This window comes from Papaver somniferum, chromosome 8, assembly GCF_003573695.1.
Source record: "Papaver somniferum cultivar HN1 chromosome 8, ASM357369v1, whole genome shotgun sequence".
In the NCBI taxonomy this organism is placed as follows: Eukaryota; Viridiplantae; Streptophyta; class Magnoliopsida; order Ranunculales; family Papaveraceae; genus Papaver; species Papaver somniferum.
Window position 1 is genome coordinate 158,485,905 of NC_039365.1, and position 18,952 is coordinate 158,504,856.

The 18,952-nt window shown below is 37.4% G+C and overlaps 2 long non-coding RNA genes across 5 annotated transcripts; both read left to right on the forward strand.

Annotated features, from left to right (window-relative positions):
* Window positions 1–7,532: 7,532 nt before the first annotated feature.
* Window positions 7,533–11,950, forward strand: LOC113303681. Of its 3 annotated transcripts, none has more exons than XR_003337668.1 (9): window positions 7,533–8,278; window positions 8,362–8,426; window positions 8,497–8,561; window positions 9,032–9,201; window positions 9,287–9,352; window positions 9,806–10,058; window positions 10,290–10,343; window positions 10,523–10,664; window positions 10,870–11,950. It is a non-coding gene; the product is annotated as an uncharacterized LOC113303681 (long non-coding RNA). The 3 variants fall into 3 exon arrangements; XR_003337670.1 differs by having other exon boundaries at window positions 9,806–9,922; XR_003337669.1 differs by having other exon boundaries at window positions 9,032–9,154.
* A 185-nt stretch (window positions 11,951–12,135) lies between these two features.
* On the forward strand, window positions 12,136–15,805 carry LOC113303682. Of its 2 annotated transcripts, none has more exons than XR_003337671.1 (7): window positions 12,136–12,653; window positions 12,736–12,847; window positions 13,710–13,929; window positions 14,022–14,146; window positions 14,414–14,615; window positions 14,947–15,115; window positions 15,210–15,805. It is a non-coding gene; the product is annotated as an uncharacterized LOC113303682 (long non-coding RNA). The 2 variants fall into 2 exon arrangements; XR_003337672.1 differs by having other exon boundaries at window positions 15,037–15,115.
* The last annotated feature ends 3,147 nt before the right edge of the window (window positions 15,806–18,952 follow it).

Below are 18,952 nucleotides of genomic sequence, written 5' to 3' on the forward strand. Positions count from 1 at the left end.
AGTTCATAAATCTGCTTGCGCATCTCCTCAAGTTCTAATGGTGACACACGATATAGTGCTTGTGCAGATGGCCTCGCCCCTGGCGCAAACTCAATCATATGATTGATCCTACGCCGTGGTGGTAGCGTCTAGGCATTTCTGCAGGCATCGTGTCTGCAAAATCTTCTAAGACCTCAGCTATTTCATCCTCAACTTCTACTACCTTTCCTGGTTTGATCTCAACCAACACTCCTAGGAAATTAGCTAAGCCTTTGCGCATACCTTCTTTCACCTGAATCACAGACAAATCTGGATTAACTATCTTGTCTGGTTCACTTTGCCTGACCATAGGGACAAAACATGGGTATTGAGGGTGTTGTATCACTATCTCATTTCTATGAGGTAATGGCGACGCCTTCTCCGCGCAAAAGAAATCCATGCCCAAAATCAGGTCATAATCATCCATGACCATCACTAGAAAATCTAGTTTTCCTTTTCATTCTACAACTTGCACATCTGCATTGCGAACTTTCCCTCGACTGGCTTGTGGTTCTGCGTTAACATTTTTGATGGTGCTAGCTGTGCTAGTAACTGTTAAGTTCAATGCCATGGAAATATTTGGATGAATGAAAAACTTCATAGCACTGGTATCATACATCGCTAATACCCACTCTCCATTGATCTTCACATCAATGTACATCAGTCCAGAAAACATCTTCTTCTCTGTGTGTGCTTTTCTCCCTAACAAACGACTGATGTTGCGATGTTGGCCCCTTCAAACATCATGTTGAGCCTTCCCATCATCGTGTTGTTTCTCATAAGCACTTGCAGCGTCTCTGGTACCCTTAGTGTAGTTCTGATATGTAGAACAACTCGTTTCACCCTTATTAAGTTGTTCTGAGGACATCCTTCGCGTATGATTATTGCTTGCAGATTGTTGAAGATAAAGTTCATATACCCTTAATGTATACTTTTGGCAGGATATTCGTCACGTCATTTCCATGCCTTCCGCCCTGGCCATGCCTCACACTCTCAGTGTGGATCCTTCACTTCAAATGAAATTCGTGACAAACTTTAAGAAAACCAAAAAACTCAATCAGCCTTCTATATCTCAACATGAACAGAGAGACCCTTAACCAGGGCTATGATACCCGAATTTTCACAGGTTCGCAACACCCAAATGCAAAACCAACTTGACAATGGCAATTATGCTCCACGGCACAATCTCAGCCAACTCATACTTAGCCAATACTTCAACTTTTTGACTAAATTCTCTATTCATCCCATACTAAATAAAGGTTCTGCTCACTAATCTTTCAAGCTTTCAACCAATTACACACACTCCGCTTGATGCATAAACATAAGGCAAAACAAGGGACAAATGCACCAACAGAACTTAGCTTTAAACTAGGTCGTAGCCTTTTATTTATTGTATACTTAGGATTACAAACTCTTCTTGTTCCGTATTTCCCAATCCCTTCACAAGATCAGGCTTATATAGCCTTACAAAAGTTGTAGACAAGTAACTGACTCGCAATTATGTTTTACTTTACACAAGGCAGTTAGCCAACTGTTGCTAACGTTCCAAACCGCTCTCTTAAATCCAAACATGGCCTTCCTATCCTTTAAGAAAGCATAAAGTAACAAACTCTCGTGTAACCAACTTATAACCGTCAAGTCCATGTGCCCGGCACATGTCATCCAGCCTTGTTGCATAATGATTGCGTCTTCCATCCAGAGTAGCGCAATCATTGCTGAGCATCATTCTCCCAATGATGCAAGTATGCCAATTCAAGTATTGCTTGCATTCCTGCATGCCTCATGCATAAATTTTACATGCCAAACTCATTTGGCATCTCTTGATGATAATCTCGCATCTTTGGACATGTCCAAACCCTGTTTAGCACATGCCATTCTCTAGCTGCAACTCAGACATGCACTCCGTATATCTGACTTTGGCCAAGTCACTACTAATGCACAATAGTTGTGTATCTTCACTTGGCCACTTGACAGCCATGTCATAAATATCCTCATCATCAGTGTCGACAGTATCCCTGTTTTTTGGAGGGGCTCGATCATGGGGTTTAACTGATGATCTAGGTTTATCTCTGGTGAGTCGTTTACTTCTCTTCAAAAGAAGATATGTAAACTGTCTTGTGATCAATAAAACTGAGTTATCAAGATATTCATCTGATGATTCAGTCTTAATAGGATCATCCACAGAGTTTCCAACACTTTTACTTTTATCAAGTAGTTTAGTGTTCTTTTGTGCTTTGAAAGTAACATCCTTTCCAGCTTTGGATGAATGCTCATGATCAAAGATCTTAAAATTTCCAACAAGTGTACTTCTGAAAAGTGTTTCAAGGTTATTTCCTTCAAAGATGGCATGTTTCATAGAATCGTATCTAGCTGGCAGTGATCTGAGAATTTTCATCACAATGTTCTTTTCAGGAATTGTCTTACCCAATGCAAAAGATGCATTAACAATTTCAGACACTTTGTGATTAAACTCATCAAATGACTCTTCATCAGCCATACGAAGGTTTTCCCAATCAGAATTTAGGTTTTGAATCCTAACTTCTTTCTCAGAGTATTCCCTTCAAATACAGTTTCTAAGATATCCCAAGCATCTTTAGACCGAATGCACGTAGTCACATGGTGCTGAATATCCGGGGTAATGGCCTGTATGATAACATTTAGTTCGTCATAATTTTTCTTTGCAGCGAGAATCTCGACAGGATCATACTCACCAATATCCTTTGGAACAGTTACACCGTCTACTGTAACAAAAGGAGGATTATAGCGATTAACAACACGAACCCATGATTGAAAATCACGCTCTTGAAGACAGGCACGCATAAAAATTATCCACCATATGATTCGAGCCACCGAAGACTGATGGTACGTTTATAGAGATAACACTTTTGTCCATAGAGTCAGATTGTTACAAACACAGACTTATGAGGTCTTAGAGTGCTTGCCTGCTCTGATACCAATTGAAAAAGCGGGGGTATAAAAACCACACCCAATAATTCATTTGGAAATTTCTATGGACTAAACTCCAACTTAATTCCGAGAGCACCAACTTAAAAGCGAGCTCAATCAAGAATAAAATCAAAGAGTTTATATCTCTTTCTCAATACAATCAGCAAATCAAACAGACAGAAATCTGCGAGCCTGATTAATATGAAAAATAACTTGGACGATACCAAAGACCAATTACCAAGTGTCAATCAAGTTCTATCCAACAAACAAGGTCGGATTTATTAACTGATTGAACAACGCACAACTTGTAATATTTCAACTATATAAAAAAATATAATGCGAAAAAAAAATAACACAGACACCAGAAGTTTTGTTAACGAGGAAACCGAAAATGCAGAAAAACCTCGGGACCTAGTACAGATTTGAAAACCACACTGTATTAAGCCGCTACAGACTCTATCCTACTACAAGTTAACTTCGGACTGGAATGTACTTGATCCTTAACCAAGTCTCACACCGATTAAGGTACAGTCGCGTTCCTTACGCCTCTAGAACCACGTCGGATTCTGGGAACTTGATTCCCTTGGCTGATCTCATCCACAACTAAGAGTTGCTACAACCTAAAGTCGAAGACTTATAAACAAATCTGTCTCCCAAAAATATGTCTATTCTTTATTCGGTTTATGTTCCATCTTTTGACAAATCAAGGTGAACAAGAACCAATTGATTATCCGGTCTTATACTCCTGAAGAGCATCCTAGAAATATCAATAACCTCACAATAACCCAACTGATTAACATGAAAAGTTATTGCGGAATCACAAGAGTCTGAGACGAAGAACTGTTGTGACTACTTTTTATATCTTACTTATCGGAGATAAAACTCAATATGATAGAACAAGTAAAACCATAATACGCAACTATAGAGAAAATAGTTGGATTTGGCTTCATGAATCCAATCAAGTCTTCAAGTCATTAACCTATAATAGTTTTAGGAAAAACCTAGGTTAAAGGAGAATCAACTCTAATACGCAACTAGGAACACACATAAGTGTGGGGATTAGCTAGGTTTTCAATTGCTAGAGTTCTCCTTTATATAGTCTTTCAAATCAAGGTTGCTTTCAATCAAAGATAAGATAGCTTAGTAACAAAGCATTCAATATTCACCGTTAGATGAAAACCTGATTTAAGATTCAGGCTAAGTTTGCTTAAAAATAAAGCAATCAATCTCCACCGTTAGATGGTCTTAGCTTGTTACAAACAAATGAAATATACCTTCATTTAGGTATGGGTTACCATACCTAAACGTGTATATTGAGTTGGCTCAATAATAGTTAACCGAAGTCAGCCATATGAGCACTTTTGTCTTAGTCGTATTCATCTAACACTTCTAAATCAAATATGAAGATCAATCAATCATGAAAGATAATCAGATGAATCTAATTTTATTTTAAATAGAGTTGTTCAATTGTTCACTATCTCATAAAAATATATATAAACAAATTGAACCGAAATCGGTTTGATTCGTAATTGTACAAAATACTTATACAAGAATCAATTCATGAACATTAAGCCACGGTTTGCAAAGATTGCATTCCTTAGATCATAAATGTTTTAGTTCATGAGTATGAGAATCATATAAGACCGATTCTAGAACTTTACCACTGCGTTCGCCAACCAGGTACGCGAACAGCATCTCCGGACCTTGGCCTAGTCAAGCCGTTCGCAAACCCGATTCGCGAACAACCATCCCGGACCCAACTTAGGTAAAACCATTTGCAAACAAGGTTCCCGGACCTTCTCAGGTAAACCCATTTGCATTCTAAGTACGAAAACAAGGTTCCCGGACCTGAATCATTACAAAACAGTTTGCATACGAGGTATGCAAACCGTGTTGTATCCATACATGGGTAATCGTTCCAAACTCTCATTTCAATCATTGTAACATCCTTGGAAGACGACAAAGGTTGTCTCACATAAACCATTAGCTTCAAGTAATTTTCAACTGATCGAATGATCAATACGAAACTTCCCAAGTTAACATCAAATGACCGTCTCACACAAATCATATAAGATGTTTCAAGGTCATTTTTACATGATCATCTTTTGACTTATATTTAGTTTCCAACGATAAATTGTTTCCAACTACACTCGTCAAGAATATAATGAACATAGCTAAAGCAAAAAGCTTCGAACACATAATTCGAGAAATAGATAACCGAGATAAACTCGGCTCGAAATATCAAATGTGTATAATATAAAAGTCTATATAGTTATACGACTTAGTCTCATTATAAGATAAAATAGAACGGACTTCTTAGTGATAGATAAGTTTTAGTCTCCACATTTCTTTTGTTGATGAAGTTCCTCCAAGCTCCTCCGTAGATCTTCGTCTTCAATTGGTAAATGACGTGAAGTCTAAATCTCAACTATACATTCCATCCTAATCCGAGACATAGCTATAAGTAGACTAGAAATCAAGTATATAGTTTTGATCAACTAGACTTGACAAACAAGCTTGAGATAGAAACGCTTGCGAGTTCGACCGAGCATTGCTCTAACAGTTACATGCGCTACATCTGGTTTTAAGAAACGCCGGAATCTAGGTTGTTCTTCTTGCTTCCGCTTCTTTTCTGTTGGGAGCACCATCCTAGAAGGTCTGAATACAGACTTGGTTGTTTTCGTTTTTTCCTCCTCTTCCCATTTGGGTAGTGGAATAGGTTGTGTCTCTGGTATATCGTCCGATTCCCTTAGAGTATCATAGAAAACTGTGTCCGCCATATACGTTTCTTCCGGGTTGAACGGGTTTCTCGTCGCGGGGATTCTGTACTTCCTGCCTCATATATTGGTCTTGACGCACTTGTGGTACGTCAAAGCCACGAACTCGTGGTTAAGAAACCATCCTCTCCCTAGGAGCACGTGGAATGTGGTGTCATCCTCTAAGACAGGTGTGAGCGCTCGGATAGGTCCGACTTTCATTACCAAGTTAACAATCCCGATAGTCGTCTGCGCGTGACCTCCTAATCCTTTTACAACTGTTGTTCGAATTCGTATAGTCGATCGTTCCACCCCCAAAATTTCAAGAGTGCGTGTGGAGACCAAATTTAAGGACGCGTCGCCGTCAACCAAGGATCTTTTAAGTGGTTTCCTATTGATGTAAAATGTGAGATAAAGATATCCTCGTCCGTGAACACGATCGCTCCCTTTAGCATAGGGTTATAAGGTTTTCCGGCTGCAATGGATGCTATTGATTTCGACGCCTCCTTGATCTGGTTTACACTAAACCTTGGCGAGTCAAAGAACTGCTGGGATATTATTGTTTGCGCAAACTGGCTTGCTATACCATCGGTGTTTTCAAATGTTGGGATTTCCACCTCATATGCTTCCTCGGTGTCTTCCCAAGGCTTCAATACGTCTCTACTTGGGTCATGTGACAACATCATGACGTTATGTTGGATTGGTCCGTTGGTCCCTTGGTTGCTCATTTCGATTTCTCCGGCCGCGTAGATAAGGTATATATTTGGAGTTGGAGATGGCTGCACAGCTGGAGGTGTTTGTATAGCCGTCTCAGGTGCTGGTGGAGTCATCTGATTGACTTCGTTATTCAAGTTTGTAATCGACTTCAGCAAGTCTTGGAACATGTCATGTGGAATCTTTATCATTGGTGTAGTGTTCAGATATGGAAACTCTTGGGAGATTTTTCCTCGCTTCAGGTATCACTGTTTGCCCCACCAAAACTGCTACTGGCTGACCATCTTGGCCTAACACAGTGGATGTGCCAATAACCAGTTAACCATGTCTAAGTTTAAGACTCTCTTCGTGAATCACAACCCTAATTGCCCTATGTTCATAAACAAGCTTTCACCAAGACACTCGAAACCATACTTTAAAACAAAACTCCAACAGAAAATCACTCAAAAGTCTAAAACATGACTAACTAGTACTGCCTAAGTTGACCGTAAAGCATAAACATACTACACAAAAGATAAATGAGCACGACAAAGATAGTAAACACGCAAGTCTTCATTGGGGGGGAACATTCTTATATAATACTAAGTACATATGAGTTCAACTGCCCATGCCATGGAAAAGAGAAGGAAGAAGAAAATGCACCAAACTGTGACCTACTTTACTCAACCTCTTTAGACGAGTCATTCTTGTAAGAATTACCAGACATGAGCACGTAGAATAGAACAAATATTTGGCACTCTAGAAAAGCAACCCTGGCTCAGGATGACGGCTGGCTGCGAAGTTCATTATGTTTTCATGTTATGTGTCCCAGCTAAAATAGCCATACTCAGATTGGATATGGGTAAGACAAGGTAAGCAAACACGGCAACAGCAACAACAAACATTATAAAGTAATAGTACAAGTTAGAATCAAGCATTTGGTAAATATGAATTGCAAATACAACCCAGAAATTAACAGTAGCAACCCAAGCAAAGATTTCTGATAAAAAAAAAAAAAAAAAGCCCAGCACAGATTCAATATTTCGTAACAAAATGTTTATAGCAGTTAAAGAAGTGGGAAAATCTACCATAAGAGGGATGAATCAACATACAAAGGGCTTCAAAATACCCCCCAAAAATCACAATTTATAACTCAGTTAGGGATTACAATTTCAAAACCCCATAGCAAACAGGGGCTTCAAAATACCCCCAAAAAATCGCTATAACTTAATTAGGGATTTCAAAACCCCAGCCCAGATCGATTAATAATCGTTGGAAAAATTAATTAAATAGAATTACCGCATTTTCACAAGACCACTAAATCGCAAACGCCTAGAGCCACCAAGTGAAGGATCAAACTCATCCTTCGAACGCAACCTGTTGGAGTTAGATGAAGAACTACCAGTCGGTCCCTTTGAACTTGAACGCAGAACCACCATCGTTTTGCCCTAAAATATATATAGGATATATAATACTAGGTTTTTTTTATTGTACTAAAGTATATATAATAGGTTTTTTAATGGCAGGTCCATGGACTTGATTTTTAGGTCCCAAATGTTATTCACGTCACGGGTCCTCGTCTGGTGAGCCACCCCGAAATTTTGGAATCTCAATCGAATAGAATCGATTGAATCAAACGCTCCGCATCGAATTTGTTTGAGACACAAATTGCTACTTCTCGGGTTTTAATTTTTGTGATTTAGGTTTTTATGAAACTAATTAAATCACCGCCACCACCCTCTTCCACCTGCTTCGGTTACTGTTGAATCACCACTACCACCCTACTCATTCAAATTGAATCACCACCACCGCCCTCTTCCTCTCCTAAATGAGTCGTCCACCACCACCATCAATAGCTATTACAGGTATTTTTGATTCTTTGTACTTCTTAGTACTATTTTTTTTTAATCAAGTTGAAGATTGATTTTGGGTGTGAATTGAATTTCAGTTGAAACCAAGAAACTCAAATCCACTAATTTTTAGTTAGGGGTTTATAGCTATTGAAGCGAGTAGGTGAGGGTTTAATGCTCAGTTTTCCTTTGGTTGCAATCTTACTTTGGTTAACGACTGATATCATTTTCAGTTGTGCTTTATAGCTATTGAAGCGAGTAGGTCGTGATGGAATTTGCATTGGGTTGAGAAGTTCAGGTGAGGGTTTAATGACATTCTTATTTGAGTACTTCATAATAGGTCATCCATATGTCTTCGACTCTTTCTGCGTATTCTGCACTCTAGCCACAACTCTTCGCATAAATGCATAAAAATCTTCGGTAGGTACTGCAGAATTTTGGAATGCCGAATTATTTGAATTTGATATTTTTACTCTGCATAAGTTTTATACCATGTTATATTATTGACTTGATACTTAGCTTAGTTGAGCAGAGATTGACACCTAAAAGGGATGCATTAAACTATAGGATATGGGTTAGTAAATCAGCTGGTATGATTAAGTTATGTGTTGCGTAAATTTAGTAATGTAATATGATGCAAACTAAACCTACGTGCAAAGTTCTCAATGTTTGCAGTTAACTACAGGAACTATAACCTACGTCATTTGTTGCTTACCTACAAATGCAACCATGAGTGTATCAGTGATCAGTCTATATTTTAGTTTGCAGGGAAAAATAATAGCAAAGATGTTTTGGACTAACCGGGCACAAGCAGACTAAATGCTTATCTCAAAGAACCCATGATGGGCCTCACATGTGGTTGAAGGAAGTTAAATATTACAACAGAATGAGGTGATCTTGGCTGAAAAAATGGTGTTTATGAACATGCAAACCAACATGTAATTTTTTTATTTTGCAGTTGAATAACCTACTTGCTGCTTACAAGTATCCACTTTAAATTGATACTTTTATATCATTATGCAGGTTGCGAGATTATCTTGCAAGTCCCACCCTGCCCAATGTTAAGTTGAAAGAGAAAATAGTTTGAAGGTAACTACCATTTTAGAATTTTATGAAATATGTTTTTATAGATGCTTATTACAATGGAAGTGTAGGTCGAACAAATCAAAAGTGAAAAACAGATAGGTGTTAGAATAGCTTTTAGAGATTGAATTTAGTGATCATCGTTTATGTATTCCACAGAATTTACTGTATGGGCTACAAATAGGAAACCTCAATTGAAGGATGCTGATGGGACAAAAACACCCTCTTCTTCGCCCCATTAATCGTTATATGAATTATTTTTGGTTAATCTGTTGTCTTGGCCTTTTGGATGCTATTAAGAACTTGAATGTGTCTTTTCTATTAAATGTTGCTTGCACAGATTATGAAGTGGCTGCATGATCGTGTAGTAGTAGCTGATCATAAGATTTGATTAGGCAGGGGATAAAATGATTTGTCTATTCATCTAATTATTACCTTACATTTCTGTCATTCTTTCAGATATTTAAGCGATGGAGAATGTTCCTCACAGCCTTAAAATCATCGAGCAATCTTGACTTCAGCAGTGGATTGATACCAAAACAGATGGCAGTCAACAACCCTTGCTCGGTTTTGACAGTTAATTTTTTTTTATGCTGACAAGTTCCAAACTCTGGTCACCCGTGTCGTCACCCAATGACTTTGACAGTTGATTCATACCACAGTGGATGACAGTCAACAATCCAGTCTCTGTTGAAGCCATAGAATAATTTATGTAAACTTTTTGAATCAAAAGTTCGATTCCTTGGTCTTAATGTTTACCAGTGCAATACAAGTAAAATCAGCTGTGAATCTATTTTTTCATTATAGGGATTTTGATTTCAGTTTATCGATTTTAGGGTTTTCATTTCTGAATCTGTTTTTTTCGATTTCAGTTTTTTAATTTCTTCTTTCGGTTTAGGGTTTCATATGTGAATCTAATACGATTTTATTATTTCCATTTTAGGGTTTCTCAAGGTTGAAGAACTGAAGTACTTTGAAGATCAGAAGAACATTGAAGGTATAAGCTTGACTTATGCTGATATATCTAAATGGATGTCCTACTTTATTTTACTTTTATTCTTTGTTTAATTATGTTCTGTGAGAACTTCTATTCTCTGTTAATATTTATGCTTTACTTTATTTTACTTCATTCATTTCCTTCTCGTGCTGAAGTTTCCATTGGATTTTAATCACCAGGTCAACATGGCCCATCGACTGAGAAGTGGTTTTGTGTGCTTATATAGTAAAGAAGCCCTTTCATGTATGGTGATGCAGGAGGTCTTGTCATTAATTTGCCAGAGAATCAGAAGATGTTTATTGTAAAACATTGGAACAACAGGTACAAACTAGAACCACCAAATTAGCTTTTAGGACAGAATTTATTCGATGTTGAACTAAATTTCTGAAGTTGAATCAAGTTTATCTTATCTTGTTGGTAGGTTTGTCTTTCATGGCTGTAGTCTATTTTTATGTGTTTTCATTGGTTAGTTCAATTTGTTGATAATGCTTTGGTGCTGACTGTTTCATGGCTTCCACGTGTGTAGCTCAGTGATCTCTTTTGGGTATCATTCAATGGTTGAAGCAGTGTCAGAAAGCATAGGTGAAGATTCAGGTAATACCAAAGATTATGGAGCCTCTCAGAATATCATGCCGAGCTTGAATATCTTGAACAACCTAGCATGTTCTCCTACAAATACATCCCAAGGTTAGAAATAAACTGACCTTGCTTGGCAACAGATATGCTATTTGCTGATGACACAAACTTGTATTAAAGAACACACCAGAGACCAACCATAGCTGACATATTAATGAGCATCTGGGATAATTCTATAGACGGACACTAATGCCACATCGTTATATTGAAGTACACCAAAGAAAAATATCTTCTTTTGTTGTATCATGGTGTCCATTTGTATTTTCCCTGTGTATTTTTATGTGATTTACTTGATGCGCACAGTACCGAGACACTAAGGTGACATCGTTTATATTGAGACACACCAAAGAAAAGTATTATGTCCAGATCTTTTTTTTTTCTGTATGTCCTAGTTCCTATTTTAATGTTTGGTGGCTTGGTTGGTACATACTAGATAATTTGGAGCACAGCATTGCCTTATTTCTAGGGTTAGAGTGACTAGTAGAATTATAACGTCCATTTGTTTGATGTCAGAAATTAGACCAGTCTTGTATGGTGAACATTGAGTCAATGCCCGATATCAACTTCATCATTTACTTATTGTTATATTTCTGATGGCGTTTTTGTATTTTTGGAGTCCAGAGAATTAGACTTTGCTAGGACAAGAGATGCATTGCAGGTTGAAGTGCTCGAAAAAATGAATTTAACCATCAGTTTATGATGATTACTGGATCACTAACTAGAACCCCAGATAGTCAAAAATTTGGATAAAGTTTTAGAAGCAGCAACGGGTGGCTGGGAATGGTTGATAACTTACTCATCTTAGAAATCTTTAGATAGTCTTCGTCAGACATCGATCCCATAGAGCGAGGCTTTTGGTTGTATTCTGTTGAACTACAGTGAATTATTTGTGTAACCATCTCTAAGTATGTGTGACTCAACTGGAGTGTCTTGATATCGCCTATATTGATTTTCAAGCATCAGAAATCCCACATCAATTTCTTATATTCCCATCAGAAATGGTAATGGGAATCTTATTAATAAAATACTTATATGGCATTTTATTATATAGTATTGCAAGTGCTTCTTCATTTTTATATGATTTTTGTTTTGTTTTGGTATATATATATATATATATATATATGGGTTTAGATCGGAAGCATCCAGCTTGTGACTTATCTTACTTTGGGCGAAGGGAATTCTCATTCATTTTGGGAAATGACGTATATTTACGTTATCAGTCGTTCAACAATGCTGCTCAGATGGAAAGCTCCATCAAAAGGGAGTGCCCGTTTGAAATTGATATCAGTGCTGTATACAATGTAGATGTATTTCCTTCTCTTGAGTTTTAGCATGTAAAATGACTACTTTGAAACGTAGTGCCCGAAGCATGATCCCCAGAAATATACCTAGTGACTACTTTCCTAGGACCTCTTTGTATGTGTGCAGCCGTGAGCTGTCTATATGTAGGCATGTTAGTCTTCTTTGTGGACTAGTTTCTATTAAAAGAAACAGAATTCCTTCCAACACTCGATTGAAAAACTGTTCGTTTATTTTCTTTATTAACCAATTAACTTGTGAAAGTATCCTGGAAGATTGCGTTTTTAACTTGAACATTTTCAACAGCCTGCTAAGCGTAATGCGTATTCTGGTGAAAATGCATTCACTCCGATGGAGGAGTTAGTTTTCAATATTGTAAGTTGTTGAGCTTCTTTGCTTCTAAATAAACATTATTCAGAACCAGTGCCTTGAATGTTTAAACTGCATTTCATCGCAGGATATGTCAGATTATGACGATGTTCAGTATTGCTGCTCGGGTGCTAATATTTGCAAAAAGTGCTGGCCACTAATGACAATTGCTATTAAAGTGATTGATTCTGCACTCAGAGGTAGGAGTTCCTGCATTAGCTATTTATTGAATTTTAAATCTACGAACTACGAAGAGCAGCCCCATGGTCAGTGTTGTTGAGTGAACATAGAGATTTGAACTCTCTGGGTTCGAAGTCCCTTCATTGCGGGGTCCTATTTCTTGAGTATCCTAATTCAGATAATGACCTAATTGGATGGCGCACGACCATCCAGTCTAATCATGTTCTTGGCAGTTGTACGTTTCTCATTCGAGTGGAACTTTCCAACCGATAAGCATTTTAGCTAATTGAAAATTTCTTCATGTGGTGCCCCAGTTATTATACATTTTCTTTTACCCTGGCAAACAGGAAAACTTACATCTTTTTTTCCTTTCTGTAAGTTCGCAATAGGAGATACACAGCAAAAAAAAAAAAATTGGCACATGGTGGTACAAGTAGGATAAAACAAATACCTGTTACTTCGATCCTTTGCAAAGTTCCCAATCAGTGTTAGCTATTCTATATAATTGCACTATATTTTGTCGATAAAAGTTATCATACAACCAGTTTTGAAGTTACTGCTGTCTGGCCCCTTACATATTTTTGATATTGTGGTATCGCTACTGATGCATGTGTGTTCTCTAAACCATGTTTACGCATCATACTATATGCAATTATCAGTCTACTAAGTGTAGGTTTTATAAAGCTGTAATGCCTGGTCAGGTGTCCGTGTATAACGCAGAATGCCTTGATCATAATTGGAAACCTAATCTAGCCATTTAGTAACTGAGCAGGATCATTATATTTCTTCTGCTGATCTCATATGTCGTGCTCCTTTTTCGAATTTGATTCCTAAATGAAGACCTTACACTTCTTTTTTTTGCTTATAACATCTGTGTCTCAGAGAATTTTAGCTTTACTCACATTCTCTGGGTATATAATGTTCCGCGTGGTGTTCATTGTTGGGTTTGCGATGCACGAGCAAGGTGGCTTAAATTTATTTAGCATTTAATTGTATACAAACTTCGCCTTTATTCAAAGGGTTTGTATACGCTATGTATCCTCCCTGCAGGTTGAACAATGCACAGAGAGCAGCTATCGCAGACTGTTTTCATGTATATAAGGTGGTATACAACTATAGTATCATGTGTAAACTTAATTCTCTTAGAACTTGATACATTTCATGGGATCTTCCTAAACTTATTCATACTTTCAGGGAAGCCAAAGTGGCTGTGAGAAAGTTTTCTTAGAGGGTCCTTTGGTCTTGATCACTTGTTGGTCTTTTTCAAGTCTTTATTAATCGGATCAGTGTTAGCTACTCATCCACCTTGGTCTCTACAGGTATTAACTTTCCGCAATTTTCTTGATGATATAGTCATTTTGTTATGGCTTCATAGTTGTATGTAAGCAGGAGAACATGCCAAACATTATAGTCTGACAACGTATATCTGTATCAAATTGTGTTTAGAGTGAGATCTTTTTGATGGCCACTATCCTTTTAAGTAGGGAATGTTGTTGGTGATCAGAATATATTGAAACCATCAACTTCTTTTAGTCTCTAGTTCCTATTTGTTATTCAGAATCAATTAAGGTGCCTTTTGGTGACAGGTGGAGAAAAATTTCTTAAATGGCAAGTTGAAGGCCATCACAGCTTACTTCAACCACCCCTCAGTGTAAAGGATTTTATAACAGTCCCACTTCTGCGAATTTTGGATCAAAGTGTGGGTTCTTCAAAAGCTGCACTAGTCCATGGGTTCTGATTGTACAACACCAAGACTCCAGAATATATGTGAAAACCTGGAAGAACTTGGTAAGTTTTTGTTGTATGTATTTGCGATGTATCTGGTTTATCTTCATGTATATTTTGATCAGTGGTTGTATTTCAAAATCAACCCGTGAAATGTTGTTTTTGGAATAGTATATAAGTCTATAAATTCAGAGTTTTAAGACCCTTGTAGTGGGGAAAGTCTTGTAGCTAGTAAGTTTTAAAGGTGATTATAGTTATTGCGTATTTGCGTCCAAGATGAGTTTTGTTAAAAAATTTAATCACCCCATGATACGTATTGAAAGTCCCTATGAAAAGGGACATAGGGTGTGTCAGAACCAAGCTAAAATTCTGAGGCCTTTTTACGTTTGCGCAGGTGAAGTGGCCTCAGTTAGCCTCATAAGAGATCTCTGTGACTAGCGAAATTTGTGACCTTCTTTAATTTCGGTTCTGATTCATTGTTTAGGACTCTACTAAGATCAGAGATTTTTCGTGCCAAAAAAAAAAAAAAGATTGGGGATTTCATGGGAGCATTCTGGGATAAGGTAATTTAACTCGGCGTTTTACTTGAACAATATAATTGTAGCTACCATTCCTTCTTTTGGACCCAATTTCTTACTTATGTCTCGTGTTTCACAGCTGCCCATGGATGAGGCTAAGGATGTTATATCATTTGATACTGTGATGTTGGAGATAATGACCTGGTCATATAATTCATACTGCTTTTTGTTAGTCAGAAGTCCATTAAGTCGACAATTCTCGGTATCTTGTCTCTCACTTTTGGCTGAAGCTGATTTAAGATGTTACTTCTCGCCCCTGGATTTAGTAGAGCGTGGAAAACTGTAACTATAATTATCATAGCCCCATAGATTTTCTATTAAGTTTAGATGTGAATGCACTTGACTGACGTGGAAAACTCTTAGCACCCTCTTTGGAAACAAACAGAAGACTGCATTCTATTCCTACACTACATAAGCTTCAAAAGAGGAAAAATCCAAATGACTTGAATGTTACAGAATTGAGGTACAAGAGTAGTTATGGATCTCCAAGAGTCTTCCATGTTTACGTATGTACTTGTCCATTTAGACCGTATATATAGTTATATACTTGTCCATTTAGAAAGTATGCAGTCTATTGGTAGTGGTTAGAGCTCATGTCTATTGGCACAGGCTATTGGTAGTGGTTAGAGCTCATGGCTAAGGAATATTTGGTTCGGCAGAGGCATCCTGTAGCTGTTGTTTTGCCCTTATTCAGTTATTTATAGTCTTTCTTTTCTATTTTGTGTTCATTTGCTTCTACGTACAACTCCATTTCAGTTCACTTCTGTTGATATTTGCTTCACATGGTTGTGACTTGTCTTTTCAGATTATACAAAATCTAGGGTTTAGTCTTTTGTTTGTGACCTCAATACTGCACCATCAAATTGGTTATTATGCAGGTATTTGGGTTTAAGTCAAAAATCAGTACTCTGGTGATATTGTCGCGGCAGCTAAGTCTACCTATGATCTGCAGAGGAAATTAGTTAGGCTAGCGGAGTCTTGTGATACTTCTGGTGATATTTTAGTCTTTCTTTCCCTGTTTTTCAATGCCTGTTAGTTGGCACAAACTAGGTTACCCGTCCACCAACACAGATAGAATATTATGTCAGTCACAAAATTTTGGGTTCAGTAAGTATACTTGTGTACATTTATATCAATTGTAGAATCCTATCCTTTATAATATTATCTAGTGCTGATTCCCAAAAAGATTGTCAACAGTACAGTTTTGTATAGTCATTATAGTTTGTATATCTGCGTGGATATTGGGTAATTGCAGGGGATGTGGGGGAAAATGAATTTTGATTAGGTCAAGAAACTTAGACTTGAGCCTTTTTTTGTGGTTGCAAGAAATTAGCAACGCCGGTGCTCTGTTGCTAAATTAGAACCAGAACCAAATCAACAAATTAGAATCAGAACCAACAATATCTAGTTCCGGGTAGGAGTATTCCTGCAATTAGCAACATATTAACAATATTCATTTAGGGCAAGATCCGTTGCTAAAAAATGCGACACCATGTTGCGCAACGGCAGATGCCTGTTGCAACCCCGTTCACCAACAACTATGGTAGGTTGCTAATACCTTAAAATGGGTAGTGACAAACTGGTGTTGTTGTCGAGCGTTGAAGAAACATCTTTTGTAGCCCTATAATTCCTGCAAGTTCGAATTAACAATTAACCCAAGTTCCCTAAACATCAACAGACTCCAAATTATTTCGTGTCACATCCATTCATCATCAATTTATATCTGTAGAAACAACCACCCAAAACCTTTACATCCTCTGTCTTAAGAACTCGATTAGACCTGATTTCGATCAAATCAGAAATCCCCAACCATTGCTGCTATCCTGTTGAGTAATTAGACCAGTAGAAAATCAAGGCTAAGAACCATTTAATCATCACAAATTGTTGATGTAACACCATCATACCCATCTCATGGTTAATAATTTAGCCAACCGCAGCTTAATCATTCGCAGATGATGGAGGCGATGAACGAGAGACTCAGAGACAAGTTGAAATAGAAGGAGAAACGAATTGGATTTTATTTCTTTTAGGCCAAGCACTATGGTGCAAGGTATCCCTTGCCTATCATCATATAAAGGAAGGGGATATCATAAGGAACGCAAGCTCACTATGGCGTCCTTTTTTCTCTTTCCTACATGATACGGAAACTTAGCAGTCGTATGAATAGTGCCACATGGCAACTGAGTAGCCGTATCTTTTTTTCTAGTTTTTTATTTCAATAGAAATAGATTTTTGTAGGTAAAAAAAGATATTTTAGAGTAAAAAAAGATGTATAAGAGGTAAAAAAGAGATATAATGGGTTAACAAAGAGTTTTAGTAAAAAAAAGAGTGAAAAATGAAAGTTTTAAGGTAAAACTTCAAAAACTAGAAACGAAAACTCAGTAGCCGTGTAAAATGCTACGACAAATGAGTAGGCGTGTCAACTCCCATAAGGCTACTGAGTTTTCATAAAGCGTAAATTTATAAGGCTACTGAGTAGCCGTGTGATTTCCCTTCCTACAAGATGGATCAGCTGGATGGATTTTTAGCTTTTTCCCTACGTATGAGGGATATGATAGGGAAAAGAGGCACCATAACGCTTGGCCTTATATCTCCATACCCTCATCCGTCCATTTGAGTTTCTCATCTTTTTTCCGGCTTCTACTCTACTACAGTATATAGAAAGAGAGCTACCACCAACAAAGATCTGATTTTCCTGAATGGACCCTTCTCCGATCATAATGGTTATTATAAGGGGAATTACCAATGCGGGTTCTTTTTTTGTGTGTTCTTCCACTGGTCCGTGGGTCATGGTATTCAGTTTAGGTCCCATGGTTTCAATGGATGGCGCATAAAAATCCCAAATCATTTTGGAATCACAGCCCTTGGTGGTCATTTTGTATCGTACATGTGTCAAACAGAAAGTTCAATGGTTTTTAGTAAATAAATTAAAATCTAATATTTATTTTGTCATTTGAGTATTTAACTAACTTTCTTAATGGTCAAGACGGTCATGTGACCCAAACTCTAATTAAAAGTTTTTCGTGACCCAAACGTAATTCTGGTTATTTTATGTGACCCAAAGTCAAAATATCCCAAAAATTAATTAGTTGGGTGTTTTTAAAGAATAATTATTGAAAAGAAGAAGGGTTTTCTTTCTTTTTTTAAGATGGTTGATTTCGAAATTAGGGTTTTGGATATTTAGGTATACTTCAAAGTTAGTTAATCTTGTTTAAATTGGCCAAAACTTTTGAAAAAATGAAAATTTTATAAACTGATTTCGGCTATGACAATAGTGTTCGGCTACGAAATCTGAAGAACAAGTAGCCGAACTCTTTTGCTAGTGTAGTTCGGCTAATGGTTCTGAAGACACAGGTAGCCGAACTCACTTTTAATGGAGTTTTTGCTTTCAAAAATCGGTTAGGAAAAAAAATTGCAACGTAACCGAACCAAAAGTTCGTCTAGGAAAATCTTTTTTGCGACGTAATCGAACTAAAAGTTCGGATAGGAAAAAAAACTGTAACGTAACCGAACTAAAAGTTCGACTAGGAAAAAAAACTGCGACGTAACCGAACTTTTCTATGAAATAAAAAACTTCATTAAAACTAAGTTCGGCAACATGTACCTAGAAAAAAAATTGCGAAATAGCCGAATTGTTCTTCATGTTCTTCGTTTCCATCAGGTTCAGCTAGTTCAACGAAGTTTTTACTAAAATTTCTAGCCGAACTTACAGAGGAGGTGGTGGTGGTGGTTCATTTAAATTAAGCTATATATATACATATAGGTGGTTGTAGGGGTGGTAGTCGGAGGTGGTAGATGGTAGTCGATGGTGGCGAGCGGCGG